Raw genomic sequence first — 15,364 nt, 5'->3', positions numbered from 1 at the left:
AGCCTGTTATGTCAGAAAGACGGGCCAACCATGCTGGCTCGGACACTTACATACCTCCCAACTTTCAACTGTATGGATTCGGGACCTGCCGAAAGAGGGTATGGACTCGTGACACGCCCCCATATTTTGGGCGGTGGGGGGCACAAACAGAGAGCCGGGAGCTGCGCTGTGCAGAGACCCTGTGCCCCCTGCCCGTACTGTGCAGGCCAATACAAAATAAGATTTTACTTACTGGTAAATCTATTTCTCGTAGTCCGTAGTGGATGCTGGGGACTCCGTAAGGACCATGGGGAATAGCGGGCTCCGCAGGAGACTGGGCACTCTAAAGAAAGATTTAGTACTATCTGGTGTGCACTGGCTCCTCCCTCTATGCCCCTCCTCCAGACCTCAGTTAAGGAAACTGTGCCCGGAAGAGCTGACATTACAAGGAAAGGATTTTGGAATCCAGGGTAAGACTCATACCAGCCACACCAATCACACCGTATAACTCGTGATAAACTTACCCAGTTAACAGTATGAACAATAACAGAGCATCAGATAAACCCTGATGCAACTATAACATAACCCTTATTTAAGCAATAACTATATACAAGCATTGTAGAAAAAGTCCGCACTTGGGACGGGCGCCCAGCATCCACTACGGACTACGAGAAATAGATTTACCAGTAAGTAAAATCTTATTTTCTCTAACGTCCTAGTGGATGCTGGGGACTCCATAAGGACCATGGGGATTATACCAAAGCTCCCAAACGGGCGGGAGAGTGCGGATGACTCTGCAGCACCGAATGAGCAAACACAAGGTAGCAGCTCGGCAAAGCTGTAAAGCAGAGACCCCTCGGGCAGCCGCCCAAGAAGAGCCCACCTTCCTTGTGGAATGGGCTTTCACTGATTTTGGATGCGGCAATCCAGCCGCAGAATGAGCCTGCTGAATCGTGTTACAGATCCAGCGAGCAATAGCTTGCTTTGAAGCAGGAGCACCCACTTTGTTGGATGCATACAGGATAAACAGCGAGTCAGTCTTCCTGACCCCAGCCGTTCTGGTTACATAATTCTTCAAAGCCCGGACTACGTCAAGCAACTTGGAATCCGCAGGCACCACAATAGGTTGGTTCAAATGAAAAGATGACACCACCTTTTGCAGAAATTGCGGACGAGTCCGCAATTCTGCCCTGTCCATCTGGAAAACCAGATAGGGGCTTTTACATGACAAAGCCGCCAATTCTGACACACGCCTAGCCGGAGCTAAGGCCAACAGCATGACCACTTTCCACGTGAGATACTTTAGCTCCACAGTCTTAAATGGCTCAAACCAGTGGGATTTCAGGAAACCCAACACCACGTTAAGATCCCAAAGTGCCACTGGTGGCACAAAAGGGCGCTGAATATGCAGCACTCCCTTAACAAACGTCTGAACCTCAGGCAGTGAAGCCAGTTCTCTTTGAAAGAAAATGGATAGGGCCGAAATCTGGACCTGTATGGACCCTAATTTAAGGCCCATAGTCACTCCTGACTGTAGGAAGTGCAGGAATCGACCCAGCTGGAATTCTTCTGTAGGGCCTTCCTGGCCTCACACCAAGCACATATTTTCGCCATATACGGTGATAATGCTTTGCTGTCACGTCCTTCCTAGCCTTTATCAGCGTAGGAATAACTGCATCCGGAATGCCTTTTTCCGCTAGGATCCGGTGTTCAACCGCCATGCCGTCAAACGCAGCCGCGGTAAGTCTTGGAATAGACAGGGCCCTTGTTGCAACAGGTCCTGTCTGAGAGGCAGAGGCCATGGGTCCTCTGTGAGCATTTCTTCCGGTTCCGGGTACCAAGTCCTTCATGGCCAATCCGGAACAATGAGTATTGTTCTCACTCCTCTTTTTCTTACAATTCTCAGCACCTTTGGTATGAGAGGAAGAGGAGGAAACACATAGACCGACTGGAACACCCACGGTGTTACTAGTGCGTCCACAGCTATCGCCTGAGGGTCCCTTGACCTGGCGCAATACCATTTTAGCTTTTTGTCGAGGCGGGACGCCATCATGTCCACCTGTGGCAGTTCCCGTCAATTTGCAATTTGCGTGAAGACTTCTTGGTAAAGTCCCCACTCTCCCGGGTGGAGGTCGTGCCTGCTGAGGAAGTCTGCTTCCCAGTTGTCCACTCCCGGAATGAACACTGCTGACAGTGTGCTTACGTGATTCTCCGCCCAGTGAAGAATTCTGGTGGCTTCTACCATCGCCACCCTGCTCCTTGTGCCGCCTTGGCGGTTTACATGAGCCACTGCGGTGATATTGTCTGACTGGATCAGAACCAGTTGGTCGCGAAGCAGGGTCTCCGCTTGACTTAGGGCGTTGTATATGGCCCTTAGTTCCAGGATATTGATGTGAAGGCAAGTCTCCTGCCTTGACCACAGCCCTTGGAAATTTCTTCCCTGTGTGACTGCCCCCCACCCTCGGAGGCTTGCATCCGTGGTCACCAGGACCCAGTCCTGAATGCCGAATCTGCGACCTTCGAGAAGGTGAGCACTCTGCAGTCACCACAGGAGAGACACCCTTGCTCTGGGGGATAGGGTGATTAACCGATGCATCCGAAGATGTGATCCGGACCACTTGTACAGTAAGTCCCAATGGAAGGTATGGAACCTGCCGAAGGGAATGGCCTCGTATGAAGCCACCCTCCTTCCCAGGACTCGAGTGCAGTGATGCACTGACATGAATTGCAGTTAACACTGTTTCCCTCACGTGGGGGGAAGCCGGCAGGGCCGTCGGTGAGGGGGCATCTTCTCAAAGTCCAGCTTGTATCCCTGAGACACAATATCTATTGCCCAGGGATCTAACAGGGAGTGAACCCACTTGTGGCTGAACTTACGAAGGCGTGCCCCCACCGGGCCTAGCTCCGCCTGTGGAGCCCCAGCGACATGCGGTGGATTTTTGTAGAGGCCGGGGAGGACTACCTGGGAACTAGCTGTGTTGTGCAGCTTCTTTCCTCTGCCCCCGCCTCTGGCAAGAAAGGACGCACCTCGGACTTTCTTGTTTCTTTATTCGAAAGGCTGCATTTGATAATGTCGTGCTTTCGTAGGCTGTGCAGGAATATAAGGCAAAATATCAGAATTACCAGCTATAGCTGTGGAGACCAGGTCCGAGAACCCTTCTCCACACAATCCTCAGCCTTCCAAATGCCTCTTAAGTCGGCATCATCTGTCCATTGCATATTCTACAGGACACGTCAAGCAGAAATCGACATAGCTTCGACTCTAGGACCCAGTATACTCATGTCTCTTTGGGCATGTTATATATATATATATATATATATATATATATATATATATATCACTTAAGACAGCATCTTTAATATATATATATATATCTATATATATCTATATATATATATATATATATCTATATATATATATATATCTATATGCATACTAGGGTCTCAATCTCTGCTGATAAGGTACCTGTCCACGCTGCAACAGCGCTATAAACCCATGCCGACACAGTCGCCGGTCTGAGTAGTATACTAGAATGTGCACGCTATCTGCAGGATCCCTGAGAATAGCTAGTGCTACCTTCTGGGCAAACGGGACACCCTAGGGGAAGATTCCCATCACTTCCTGGCCCTAGTGTGGAAAGGATACTGCCTGAGAATTCTTTGTGGGAAGCTGCAGTCTCTTGTCTGGAGTTTACCGCTCTTTTTCCTCATGAGAGGAGGGAAATTTACCTCAGCTTTCTTCCCCTTAACATGTGTACCCTTGTGTCAGGGACAAATGAGTCATCAGTGATATGCAAATCCTCTTTTATTACAATAATCATATATTGAATACCTTTCAGCCATTTTGGCTGTAACTTTGCATTATCGTAGTCGACACTGGAGCCAAACTCCGTGTCGATATCAGTGTTTATTATTTTGGATAGTGATCATTGTGAGACTCTGAAGGTCTCTGTGACATAGGGACAGACATGGGTAGATTTCCTGTCTGTTCTCTAATCTTTTGTGCAATAAATTCACCTCAGCACTTACACATATCCAAACAGGTGTCGGCGTTGTCGACGGAGACACCCTCTCACACACATATTTGCCCTATCTCCTCCTTAGGGGAGCCTTTTACCTCAGACATGTCGACACACACGTACCGACACACCATGCACACAGGGGATGCTCTATTTGAAGACAGTTCCCCCACAAGGCCCTTTGGAGAGACAGAGAGAGAGAGAATGCCAGCACACACCCCAGCGCTATATGACCCAGGAATCACACAGTAACTTAGTGTTAACCCAGTAGCTGCTGTATATATTGTTTTTGCACCAAATTTATATGCCCCCCCCCCCCCCCCTCTCTTTTTACCCTCTTCTATTGCAGGGGAGAGCCTGGGGAGCTTCTCTCAGCGGATCTGTGGAGAGAAAATGGCGATTGTGAGTGCTGAGGAAGGCCCCGCCCCCTCAGCGGCGGGCTTCTGTCCCGTTTCTGTGTAAAAATAATGGCGGGGGCTCGTACATATATACAGTGCCTGACTGTATATATGTATAATTTTGCCAAAAGGTATCTTAATTGCTGCCCAGGGCGCCCCCCCCTGCACCCTACAGTGACCGGAGTGTGCGGTGTGCTGTGGGAGCAATGGCGCACAGCTGCAGTGCTGTGCGCTACCTTAAGTGAAGACAGGAGTCTTCTGCCGCCGATTTCGATGTCTTCATGCTTCTGCTGCTTCTGTTCTTCTGGCTCTGCGAGGGGGACGGCGACGCGGCTCCGGGAACGGACGATCAAGGTTAGGTACCTGTGTTCGATCCCTCTGGAGCTAATGGTGTCCAGTAGCCTAAGAAGCGCTACCTAGCTGCCGTGAGTAGGTTTGCTTCTCTCCCCTCAGTCCCTCGTAGCAGAGAGTCTGTTGCCAGCAGAAGCTCTCTGAAAATAAAAAACCTAACAAAATACTTTCTTTTCTAGCAAGCTCAGGAGAGCCCACTAGGAGCACCCAGCTCTGGCCGGGCACAGATTCTAACTAAGGTCTGGAGGAGGGGCATAGAGGGAGGAGCCAGTGCACACCAGATAATACTAAATCTTTCTTCAGAGTGCCCAGTCTCCTGCGGAGCCCACTATTCCCCATGGTCCTTACGGAGTCCCCAGCATCCACTAGGACGTTAGAGAAATGGAGATGTGCCTCGAGTCATGTGCCGTGCCTCCCTTTTCCGAGCACCTTCGGATGCCAGGGTGGAATTCTGGCCACAGTCCGTCCCTGGGTAGAGGTATGAAGCAGTGAAAAGAATGGAGACGAATGCCAATGGAGAAGTTGCCCATCAGCTTTGAGGTAACATTTATTAAATGCATTCTAGAATTTATTTGTAGCAGCTGACTCACTTCCCCACTCTTCAGTGCTCCAAACATTTCCTCCTCACTGCTTTATGTGAGCAAGTGGCAGGGCTGGTCTGCTGACGGATAGCTGACCTCAACTATCAAGTCAGCAAGGCGGACCAGCACATCCAGGCACACACTCTGTGTACTGTATGTGTGTGTAAGCCGGGGGTGGCGCAGGGGGCTGCTACCCTGGCTGACAGCTTTGTAGTCCTAAGCAGCTGTTGCCAGGGCTGGCAACAGACATTTTGGGGCCCGGTACAGTGATATCTCTGGGGCCCCCTCAGAGCAACGGAATTTGCTGCGCTATATCTACAGTATACAGATATTTAAATATTTATCTCTCTCCTTCCTCCCCCACACACACCACAGTCGGTCTCTCCCCAATAACTCCATGATGATTCCCTGCTCACATCCCTGCCGGACACTATGAGGCATATACTTGGGGCCCCTCTGATCCTTGGGGCCCGGTACAGGTGTCCCCTTTGACCCCCCCTGTCGCCGGCCCTGGCTGTTGCAGCAGTGGGTCTGCAAGCATTAAAAAAAAAATCTGTTCCACAGCAAACATCGATGATGATAAATCATCTGTGTCCTTACCATCAATGTTAAAACTAGTTAACATCAGCTGGCGACCATTGATGGTTTCTAAATAACAATGGCCAACGGCCATTCCTAATCCAAAGGGCGGAGGAGAGGTCTGCAAGCAGTGAGGTGTTTATCACAGTGCCGGGACCTGATACTCTGAGAACTGAGCAGGAGAAGCTTAGTGAGGAGATCGGGATTAGTCCTTTTCTGCCTCACACTTACCTCAGCAGCAGAAGTAAAAGTGCTGAACCCTGACGTGTTAGTGAGGAAAATGTAGTAAGAGGAGGAAGCTGTGTGTAGAGGAGCAGCTGTAGCTTCAGTGCACAGTCTGTCTGAATCTAATGCAAAGGGGCAGAGAAGACGGACAGGAGTTCCAACCACAGCTAGAGGACAAAAGCTTTTACAACCTACCAATAGCAGGAGAAGGGGGAGCTGGCAGAGCTCACAATTTGGGACGAGGTGCTGGGTTTAAGCCAACTGCAAGGTCTGTAATCACACTGCACTTCTCACATAACAGAAACAGCACAGGGATGGGTTTATCAGCAGTTAACCCTATCATTATTGCAGCCAGTCAGCTTGTGCACATTGTTCAGGTTTGACAGTGTATAGCTTGGAGAGAGATAAAGTGGACGGTGATAGAGTATCAGCCAATCAGCTCCTAACTGCATACCTCGCAATACGACTCTCTCCAGGAGGGACACAATGCTCTGCTTCTGGACTTTTCTCTAAATTTTATGATTGCCGGAACCTGTTTTGTACATGTGAATGGATAAGAAAAGTGTTTCAGCACAGGTGATGGCAATCATAAATTAAGAGAGAAATCCAGGAGCAGAGCATTCTGGGGTATATGAACGAAGCAGTGAAAAGTGTGGAGAAGTTGCCCATGGCAACCAATCAGCTGCTACGTATAATTTTATAAATTGCACTTTATAAATGTTACCTTAACACTGGTTGCCAAGGGCAATTTTTCCACTCTTTTAACTGCTTCATAAATAGACCCCTCTGTCCCTCCTGGAGAGGGTCATGTTGGGAGGTATGTAACTGCCATGCTACAGGCTGTGTTTGAAAAATAACTGTTAGGAGCTGGTCGGTTGGTACAGTACTTTATCTCCGTCCACTTTAGCTTAGTAATATACCCCATTATGACTATATTACTTTAGTTACAGCTGGCTGCAACACCTTTTAGGCAGAACCTTTCAAAAGATGGTGACATTAAGGCTCCCATACATCAGCAATTTATTGGGGCAATTTGGGGTTTTGCAGATGAGCCTGTCAAGGTTGGAAGAACAGTATTTGCTGAAAATGATCTGCAAATTTCTGAAAAATAATTGTAATATATGGTGCAGATTGGGAAATTTGGGAATCTTTAAATCTATATAAAAAAATAAAATCTGTAAATAGTTTTTTTGAGATTGCTGATGTATGGGGGTCTTTAGTAAAAGCGGTCTGCAAATATGCTGACTGTTACCATTACGCTGGGGGTACATTTACTAAAGCTTCTAATAATGAAAAGTGGTTGCTAGGGGTAACTTCACCTATCAGATTCTGTCTATCATTTCACTATTGCAGGCACTCCCTACCTTTGTCCTCAAGGCACACTAATGGGCCCTACACACTGGCCGACATCACTGCACGATATGAACGATCTCGTTCATTAATGAACGAGATAACGTTCATATCGTGCAGTGTGTAGGCACCAGCGATGAACGATGCGCGGCCCCGCGCTCGTTCATCGCTGGTGCCATGTCGGCTGTGCATGCAGGCCAATATGGACGAGATCGTCCATATTTGCCTGCACGTCTACGGAGCCGGGTGACGGGGTGAGTGAAGAAACTTCACTCCCCCCGTCACTGCCGCCGGGTCGGCCGTATCGGCCGTCGTGCACCTCGGCGGCACATCGTGAAATGTGTAGGGCCTATAACAGTGCAGGTTTTAGTGATATCCATAATTGAGCACAGGTGACTTAATAAGTACCTCAGTTATTTTGATTTAACCATCTGTGCTGAAGCCTGGATGTCACTAAAGCCTGCACTGTTGAAGTGCTTTGAGGACCGAGGTTGGGAATGCCTGCTCTTTTGCAATCTAGAAAATTATAGATTCTGATTTGTTGCTATGGGCAACATAACCTCTTTTAATTTTTAGAAGCTTTGATAAGTTTACTTCCAGCAATCCCCAACTGATGTGTGAAATCCAACATGTTGGACAACCTGATGTACTGTAACAATCTCAGTCAATTTTTGATCTGAATCTGTGATGCGCAATCATCTGCAAAACGCCAAATTGCTGATGTATGGAGGGCTTTATAAAACTAGTAAATGAGAGAGACAGCTGGCTGTGTTTGAGGGTATTGACCCAGAATACATACCTATTTCAGGAGGGACAATATGCTCCTGGACTTCCCTCTTGATTTATGATTGCCATCACCTGTTTTGAACAGGTAAATCGATAAGTTGTTTCAACACAGGTGGTGTTAATCATACTTTAAGAGGGAAGTCTTTTTAAAGAGTATTTTGTCTCTCCTGGAAAGGGTCATATTGGGAGGTATGCAGAATATCTTGAGTTAATATAGGATCTAGTGCAAATGGTCCCCAAATGCTGCCGTTAGGCTATGGCCACACATAGCGGCCAAGCGAGCCCCGTTCAGCGGGCCCGCTTGGCCGCAAGGAAACTGCACATAGGCGCCTATGCAGGTGCCCACACATGTGCGGCAGTCCCGCTGTCTCCTGAGAACAGCCTATAGTGAAGCAGAGGGGCAGCAGCGCCTCCACCAATGACACAGCACTGCTGCGGCTCCCTCCTCCACCTCCCTCCTCTCCTGCCCGGGAATCGTCAGAAGCTGCACCGAGGAGCCTGAGCCAGCGGAGAGGGTACGTCTTTCTTTCTTTCTTTCTTTCTTTCTTTCTTTCTTTCTTTCTTTCTTTCTTTCTTTCTTTCTTTCTTTCTTTCTTTCTTTCTTTCTTTCTTTCTTTCTTTCTTTCTTTCTTTCTTTCTTTCTTTCTTTCTTTCTTTCTTTCTTTCTTTCTTTCTTTCTTTCTTTCTTTCTTTCTTTCCCGCTATCTGCCGTAATGTGTAAAAAGGGGACGCTGTCTGCCGTAATGTGTAAAAGGGTCTCTACCTGGTGTAGTGGTGCTACTGTGCGGCGTAATTTAAATAATGGAGACTACTGTGTACCGTTTTATGAATTGGTATTATTTTGTGGCCACACCCATTCCCCACGAAGCCACGCCAACTATGTATTTTTGCGCGCGCCTACGCCTGTCTAGTTACGGCACTGTTGCTAGGTATCCATTTCCCTGGCCCTGAGCAGGTCCCCCTCACCAGATCCTCTCCAGTGGTGAGGGGGTGGACTGGGATGGGATGGGATGGGGGGGGGGCAAAGCATTTTGTTGCACCTGGGCCCACTGCTCGCTAGTTCCGCCACTGGTGACCTCTCATTCACGACTGGGCACCGTGAGGAGTGGTAACATTAATTTTTTTTTTCAATTTTCCAATAATAAGGATGCTACATGAAATGCAGAGGATGTGACAACTTTATAGTATAAGTAATACATGTACAACCGCGTTGTGGGGGTGTTTTCATGTAATAAAAGACTTCCTCCATTTAGTGTCCAGGTCCTGTCTTTTGTTTAACATTGTTTTCCAGGTGGACTACAGATGTTAGTTGGCCCTTAATGTCTGGGCATGCTAGCACTTGCTGGGCTTGCTGGGAACTGTAGGCTGTAAAAACATAATATTAATGAACTGTTTCATTTACCTAATTCCCCGTCCCATAATAGTAATCAGCCCCAAACTGGTCAGTCCAGGGCTGGAATCCATCCCAAATAAAGGGATTTGTCCCTCTCTCCAAGGACAACCAGCCCTGGACTGACCAGTTTGGGGCTGATTACTATTGTAGCAGTGGGACCCCATACTGTGTATTCCCCAGTTACATCAACAGCCCCTCAGCTATTTATTGGAAGATTAGGGCATTTTTTTTCTTCTCATTTTAATAATTTATGAACATATTAATACAATGAAATCTATATACATCATAGTAATCTGTGCAGGGCTTCCACTCCGTAGCAGATTGCTGGTTACTTTTCCAGTAGATTTGCTGTGGAATAGGCATTAGAAATCCAATGGGTATCAACTTTGGATTTTAAATGACAGTCAAAAATTGATCCATGTTAAATAAAAAATGTTTTAGAGTGCAATCTGACATCAACACTGTGTACCCAGCCTTAGGGGTATATTTACTAAGGTGTGGGTTTTAGGAAATGGAGATGTTGCCCATAGCAACCAATCAGTTTCTAGCTATTATCTTCTAGAAGGTGCTTAGTAAATAAGTAGAATCTTACTACTGGCAACATCTCCACTTCTAAAAACCTGCATATTAGTAAATATTAGAGATGAGCGGGTTTGGTTCGTCGAGATCCGAACCCCCCCGAACTTCACGTGTTTTTCACGGGTCCGAGGCAGCCTCGGATCTTCCCGCCTTGCTCGGTTAACCCGAACAAGGGCGAACGTCATCATCCCGCTGTCGGATTCTCGCGAGACTCATATTCCATATAAAGAGCCGCGCGTCGCCGCCATTTTCACTCGTGCATTGGAGATTGAGCGGAGAGGACGTGGCTACATTATCTGCCTGAAAAGCTCAATATCTGTGCTCTGTGTGCTGCAAATATCTGTGCTCAGTGTGCTGCATTGTGGTGACCACCCAGTGGCAAACGCAGGATTTGCATGGGGGGGTTTCCAGAACTGGGCGGAGCCAATCACGGGGGTGGGGACTGAGGTGACCCAGTATATGCTGGGTCCAGAAAACTAGTGTGTGTGTGTGTGTGTGTGTGTGTGTGTGTGTGTGTATATATATATATATATATATATATATATATATATATATATATATATATATATATATATCTACACACACATATATATATATATATATATATACACACACACACACATATACATAGCATATTAAACATGCATACATATATATATATGTACACACACATACAGTACACATATATATACACATGTATATATATCATATGTGTGTGTGTGTTTATATATGTATGTATGTATGTATGTATGTATGTATATACATGTGTATATATGTATGCACATGGATATATATGTACTATAATTAAAATAAAGTAAACTTTTATTGCACTTACAAGTGTCACCAGGAAGACAGCAGTCTGCAGAGGACGCTAGACAGTCATTAATAATACTCAAGCAGCTAAAAAAAAAAAAAACTTTTTTTTTTTTTTTAGTGGGGGGGGGGGGGTTTTCTGGGTACTCGGAAACCCCCCCCTGGGTGCGCCACTGCCACCAGTATATTATAGTAGTACAGTACAGTAGGCCATTGCTGTATCTTGCAGCTCTGTGTCAGACTCAGTTCTAGACAGTATCCTGATGATCAGTGCTCAATATCTGCTGCATTGTTGTGTGACTAGTTTATACTATATAGTAGTACAGTGCAGCATTTTGGTGGCCACCAGTATATAGTAGTACAGTACAGCAGGCCATTGCTGTAGCTTGCAGCTCTGTGTCACTTCTAGTATCCATATCTGTGCTGCATTGTTGTGAGCAGTGTAGTAGTACAGTGCAGCATTTTGGTGACCACCAATATATATATATTAGTGCACAGGGGTGTATCTTCCTATTGGCCAGGATGGCACTTACCAGGGGCGCCAGTCGAGGAGGGGCGCCATCCAGAGGTGCCCCCCCCCTCCCCCGCGGGCAGTAGGTACTGTAGATTCACTTTTAGAGGAAGCAGCTATCCCCCCACCCCGTGTAGTTCCTCACCAGCATGGATGCCCAGTAAAGATCACAGCATGCAGCAGCGGCTGCTGGTAGGGGTAGTTTACAGTATGTAGAGTTTCTTGTCTGTATTGTGGTGTGGTGCTGGACCCCGGTGCCAATTACAGTGGCTGTTGCTGCATTCTTTGATCATTAATGGGTGTGATTATATATTTATAGTTTGATATCATAATATAAAATTGTGAGGCCATGCTTACTTTCCCAGGAGTGGGCACGCCTTCCCATATATATATTGCTGTGTCTTGCAGCTCCGTGTCACTTCAAGTATCAATATCTGTGCTGCATTGTTGTGAGCAGTATATAGTAGTACAGTGCAGCATTTTGGTGAACACCAGTATATATAGTAGTAGAGTACAGTAGGCCATTGCTGTACCTTGCAGCTCCGTGTCACTTCAAGTATCCATATCTGTGCTGCATTGTTGTGAGCAGTATATAGTAGTACAGTGCAGCATTTTGGTGAACACTAGTATATATAGTAGTACAGTACAGTAGGCCATTGCTGTATCTTGCAGCTCTGTGTCACTTCTAGTATCCTGATCAGTGCTTAATATCTGTGTTCAGTGTCAGTGCTGCATTGTGGTGACCAGTATACTACAGTACAATAGTCCAGTGCTGTTCTCGCTGCTCAGTGTCAGTTCTCCGTAGTATCATCAGTGCTTAGTAAAATCAGTTCTCAGTATAATCAGTTCTCAGTATAATCAGTGCGCTGTTAGACGTGTGCCCGGTTTCCGCCATTAGTGCATTGGGATTTAGACAATTGATGAAGTTATTGTGTCCCCGGTACAAAATCCCATCTAGATTCCACTTCACTAGGCAGGCGATAGCGAGATTTTACCAATTAATATCAGTGATTTATAATTAATTATTAATTACAGTGATCTTGCCAAATGATTCCAGTGATTTTGTCATTTTCTTCCAGTGATTTGGACCAATAATACCATTGATTAGAACAAATAATTCCTGTGATTTTGTCATTTTCTTCCAGTGATTTGGACCAATAATACCATTGATTAGAACAAATAATTCCTGTGATATTGAGGTGTTTGTGTCGCTTAGCTTAGCTGTCCAGCGACCACAGTGCACCTCTTTTTCTCTTTTCTTTGCATCATGTGCTGTTTGGGGCCAATTTTTTGAAGTGCCATCCTGTCTGCCACTGTAGTGCCACTCCTAGATGGGCCAGGTGTTTGTGCCGCCCTCTTGGGTCGCTTAGCTTAGTCATCCAGCGACCTCGGTGCAAATTTTAGGACTAAAAATAATATTGTGAGGTGTTCAGAATAGACTGGAAATGAGTGGAAATTATGTTTATTGAGGTTAATAATACTATAGGATCAAAATGACCCCCAAATTCTATGATTTAAGCTGTTTTTGAAAAAAAAAACCACCCGAATCCAAAACACACCTGAATCTGACAAAAAAATTTCAGGGTGGTTTTGCCAAAACGCGTCTGAATCCAAAACACGGCCACGGAACCGAATCCAAAACCAAAACCCGAAATATTTCCGGTGAACATCTCTAGTAAATATTAGTGATGAGCGAGGTTCGGTTTTACTCGGTTTTACTCGGTTCTCAAAACGGCATCTTATTGGCTATCCAAAACACGTGACATCCGTGAGCCAATAAGATGCCGTTTTGAGAACCGAGTAAAACCGAGTAAAACCGAGTAAAACCGAATCCGCTCATCACTAGTAAATATACCCTTAAAAGCAGGCATGCGTTAGAGAGAGACACAATTGTTTAACCCTATGAGGAGAGGCTTAGCTGGTCCCAATTGACAGGCATAAATAACGCTATCTTAGGATGCCATTATCTAGTGGGAAAAGCTTTGCTTATTATGCAGTCCACATAAAGATCAATAAATCTTTGATTTCTCTGACGCTAACTCTAACACATAGTACAAAGCAGCAAAACATATTTCCAGAAAATAAGGTCAAAATAATTTGCCTAACATCATTTGGTTTCTTGTTTGTTATAAATCTGCATGCTTTGGCTATTTCATACATCGGTGTGGAGGTTTTGTCTACCACAGCAATTACTCTTTGACATTTCATATGCAGCATCTGTTACTGTATATACAGAGAAGTGTCAGTGGGTCAGATTTAAAAACCTTAATACTGTAGAATTACAGTATACTTTATAAGAAACATGGCTGGTGAAAAAATCCCTAGTAAAATCAGGATCTGCAATGACTACAATGTAGCTGTTGTTAAGTGTAGACTGGTTATCAAGGTTGTCTCAAATTACTGTATATTTTTTAAGCACAATGACTCCACACAAGCTTTTGCTGTGACCTTTACACTTGCAGAGAACCTGGGAATGTCTCCAAGGTAAGCAACAAATATTGACATAGCAGTTAGATATACTTTACCTTGTAAAACCTCTGTTTCTTAACTTCTATTGTGACATTGCAGCATAGGACACAGTAAAACAAGACTTTACTTTTGTGTTCTCTCAGAAATTACTAAATGCAACATTTGTCACATCACATTCAGTTAGATTGCAATTCCTCAATTAACACACGTATACATTAGGAACCACTTGGAGACACTCCCATAAGCATTCCTAATTTACATATACTGTATGGTAACATCTTAGAAACGTTTTTACTTTTTAGAGATTAATTAGATTTATAGTTATAATGTGTGACTTGGGGAATGATATATCTCCTAAACAGAAGAGTGTAGCCTAGATGGCTTTAATGTTTATTACAGCGGTGGCCAACCCACGGCTCTTTCATACCCCGCATGCGGCTCGGCCGGCTCCTGGCACCGCTGCCCGACACAGCTCCAGACAGGCAGACACACGCCTCTCCAGCAGCGGTGTCTCTCTTCAATTCGGCGCCAGCCCATGAGCCAATCATAGCTCGCGGACCGGCAGCTAAAGCTTCTGGGGGCATATATGGCACTGTGGGGACATGTGTATCTGGCACTGGGGGCATATATGTATCTGGCACTGTGGGGACTTGTGTATCTGGCACTGGGGGCATATATGTATCTGACACTAGGGTATGTGTATCTGGCACTGTGGAGGCACCCATGTTTTGGCGTTTTTATATGTATGAGGCACTGTACTGGGGCATTATATGTATGTGGCACTGTACAACATGACTAAAACTGGGTTATGACACAAGGTCATACGCCTACAAATGTCATACCAAAAGGTGTGCGCACAAAAATGGGGTGTGGCTTTGTAATAACTAGGCCATGCCCCAATTATAGCTCTCGCACGCATGATAGTGGCTTTTGCTCTTGACTGCAGATCTTTTCTGGCTCTTTGCCTCTGACTGGTTGACCACCCCTGGTTTAATACTTTATATATAACATGTAATAATCCAAATGTAATTGTGGATTAGCCAATAACTGTCTTTAAAATAAGAATTTACTTACCGATAATTCTATTTCTCGTAGTCCGTAGTGGATGCTGGGGACTCCGTCAGGACCATGGGGTTTAGCGGCTCCGCAGGAGATAGGGCACAATAATAAAAGCTTTAGGATCAGGTGGTGTGCACTGGCTCCTCCCCCTATGACCCTCCTCCAAGCCTCAGTTAGGATACTGTGCCCGGACGAGCGTGCATAATAAGGAAGGATATTGAATCCCGGGTAAGACTCATACCAGCCACACCAATCACACCGTACAACCTGTG

General features: G+C 45.8%; 1 protein-coding gene and 1 long non-coding RNA gene across 3 annotated transcripts in view; one reads left to right on the top strand and one right to left on the bottom strand.

Moving 5' to 3' along the window:
- LOC135011530 (retinol dehydrogenase 7-like) overlaps nt 1-15,364 on the bottom strand; it is a 237,625-nt gene that overhangs the window by 123,980 nt on the left and 98,281 nt on the right. Inside the window, exon 1 of one of the 2 annotated variants that reach the window (XM_063952469.1) lies at nt 6,139-6,278. The exons of the other annotated variant lie outside the window; for it this stretch is intronic. The gene's annotated coding sequence lies outside the window, so the exon portion shown is untranslated. Of the gene's footprint in view, nt 1-6,138; nt 6,279-15,364 lie in introns of those variants that run through there. 2 annotated transcript variants of the gene reach the window in all.
- LOC135011556 (uncharacterized) overlaps nt 5,147-15,364 on the top strand; it is a 295,015-nt gene continuing 284,797 nt past the window's right edge. The window contains exon 1 of the long non-coding RNA XR_010210638.1: nt 5,147-5,287. This is a non-coding gene — a long non-coding RNA (uncharacterized LOC135011556). The remainder of the gene's footprint in view (nt 5,288-15,364) is intronic.

This window comes from Pseudophryne corroboree, chromosome 2, assembly GCF_028390025.1.
Source record: "Pseudophryne corroboree isolate aPseCor3 chromosome 2, aPseCor3.hap2, whole genome shotgun sequence".
In the NCBI taxonomy this organism is placed as follows: domain Eukaryota; kingdom Metazoa; phylum Chordata; class Amphibia; order Anura; family Myobatrachidae; genus Pseudophryne; species Pseudophryne corroboree.
This window is presented reverse-complemented; position numbering and strand designations above follow the sequence as displayed.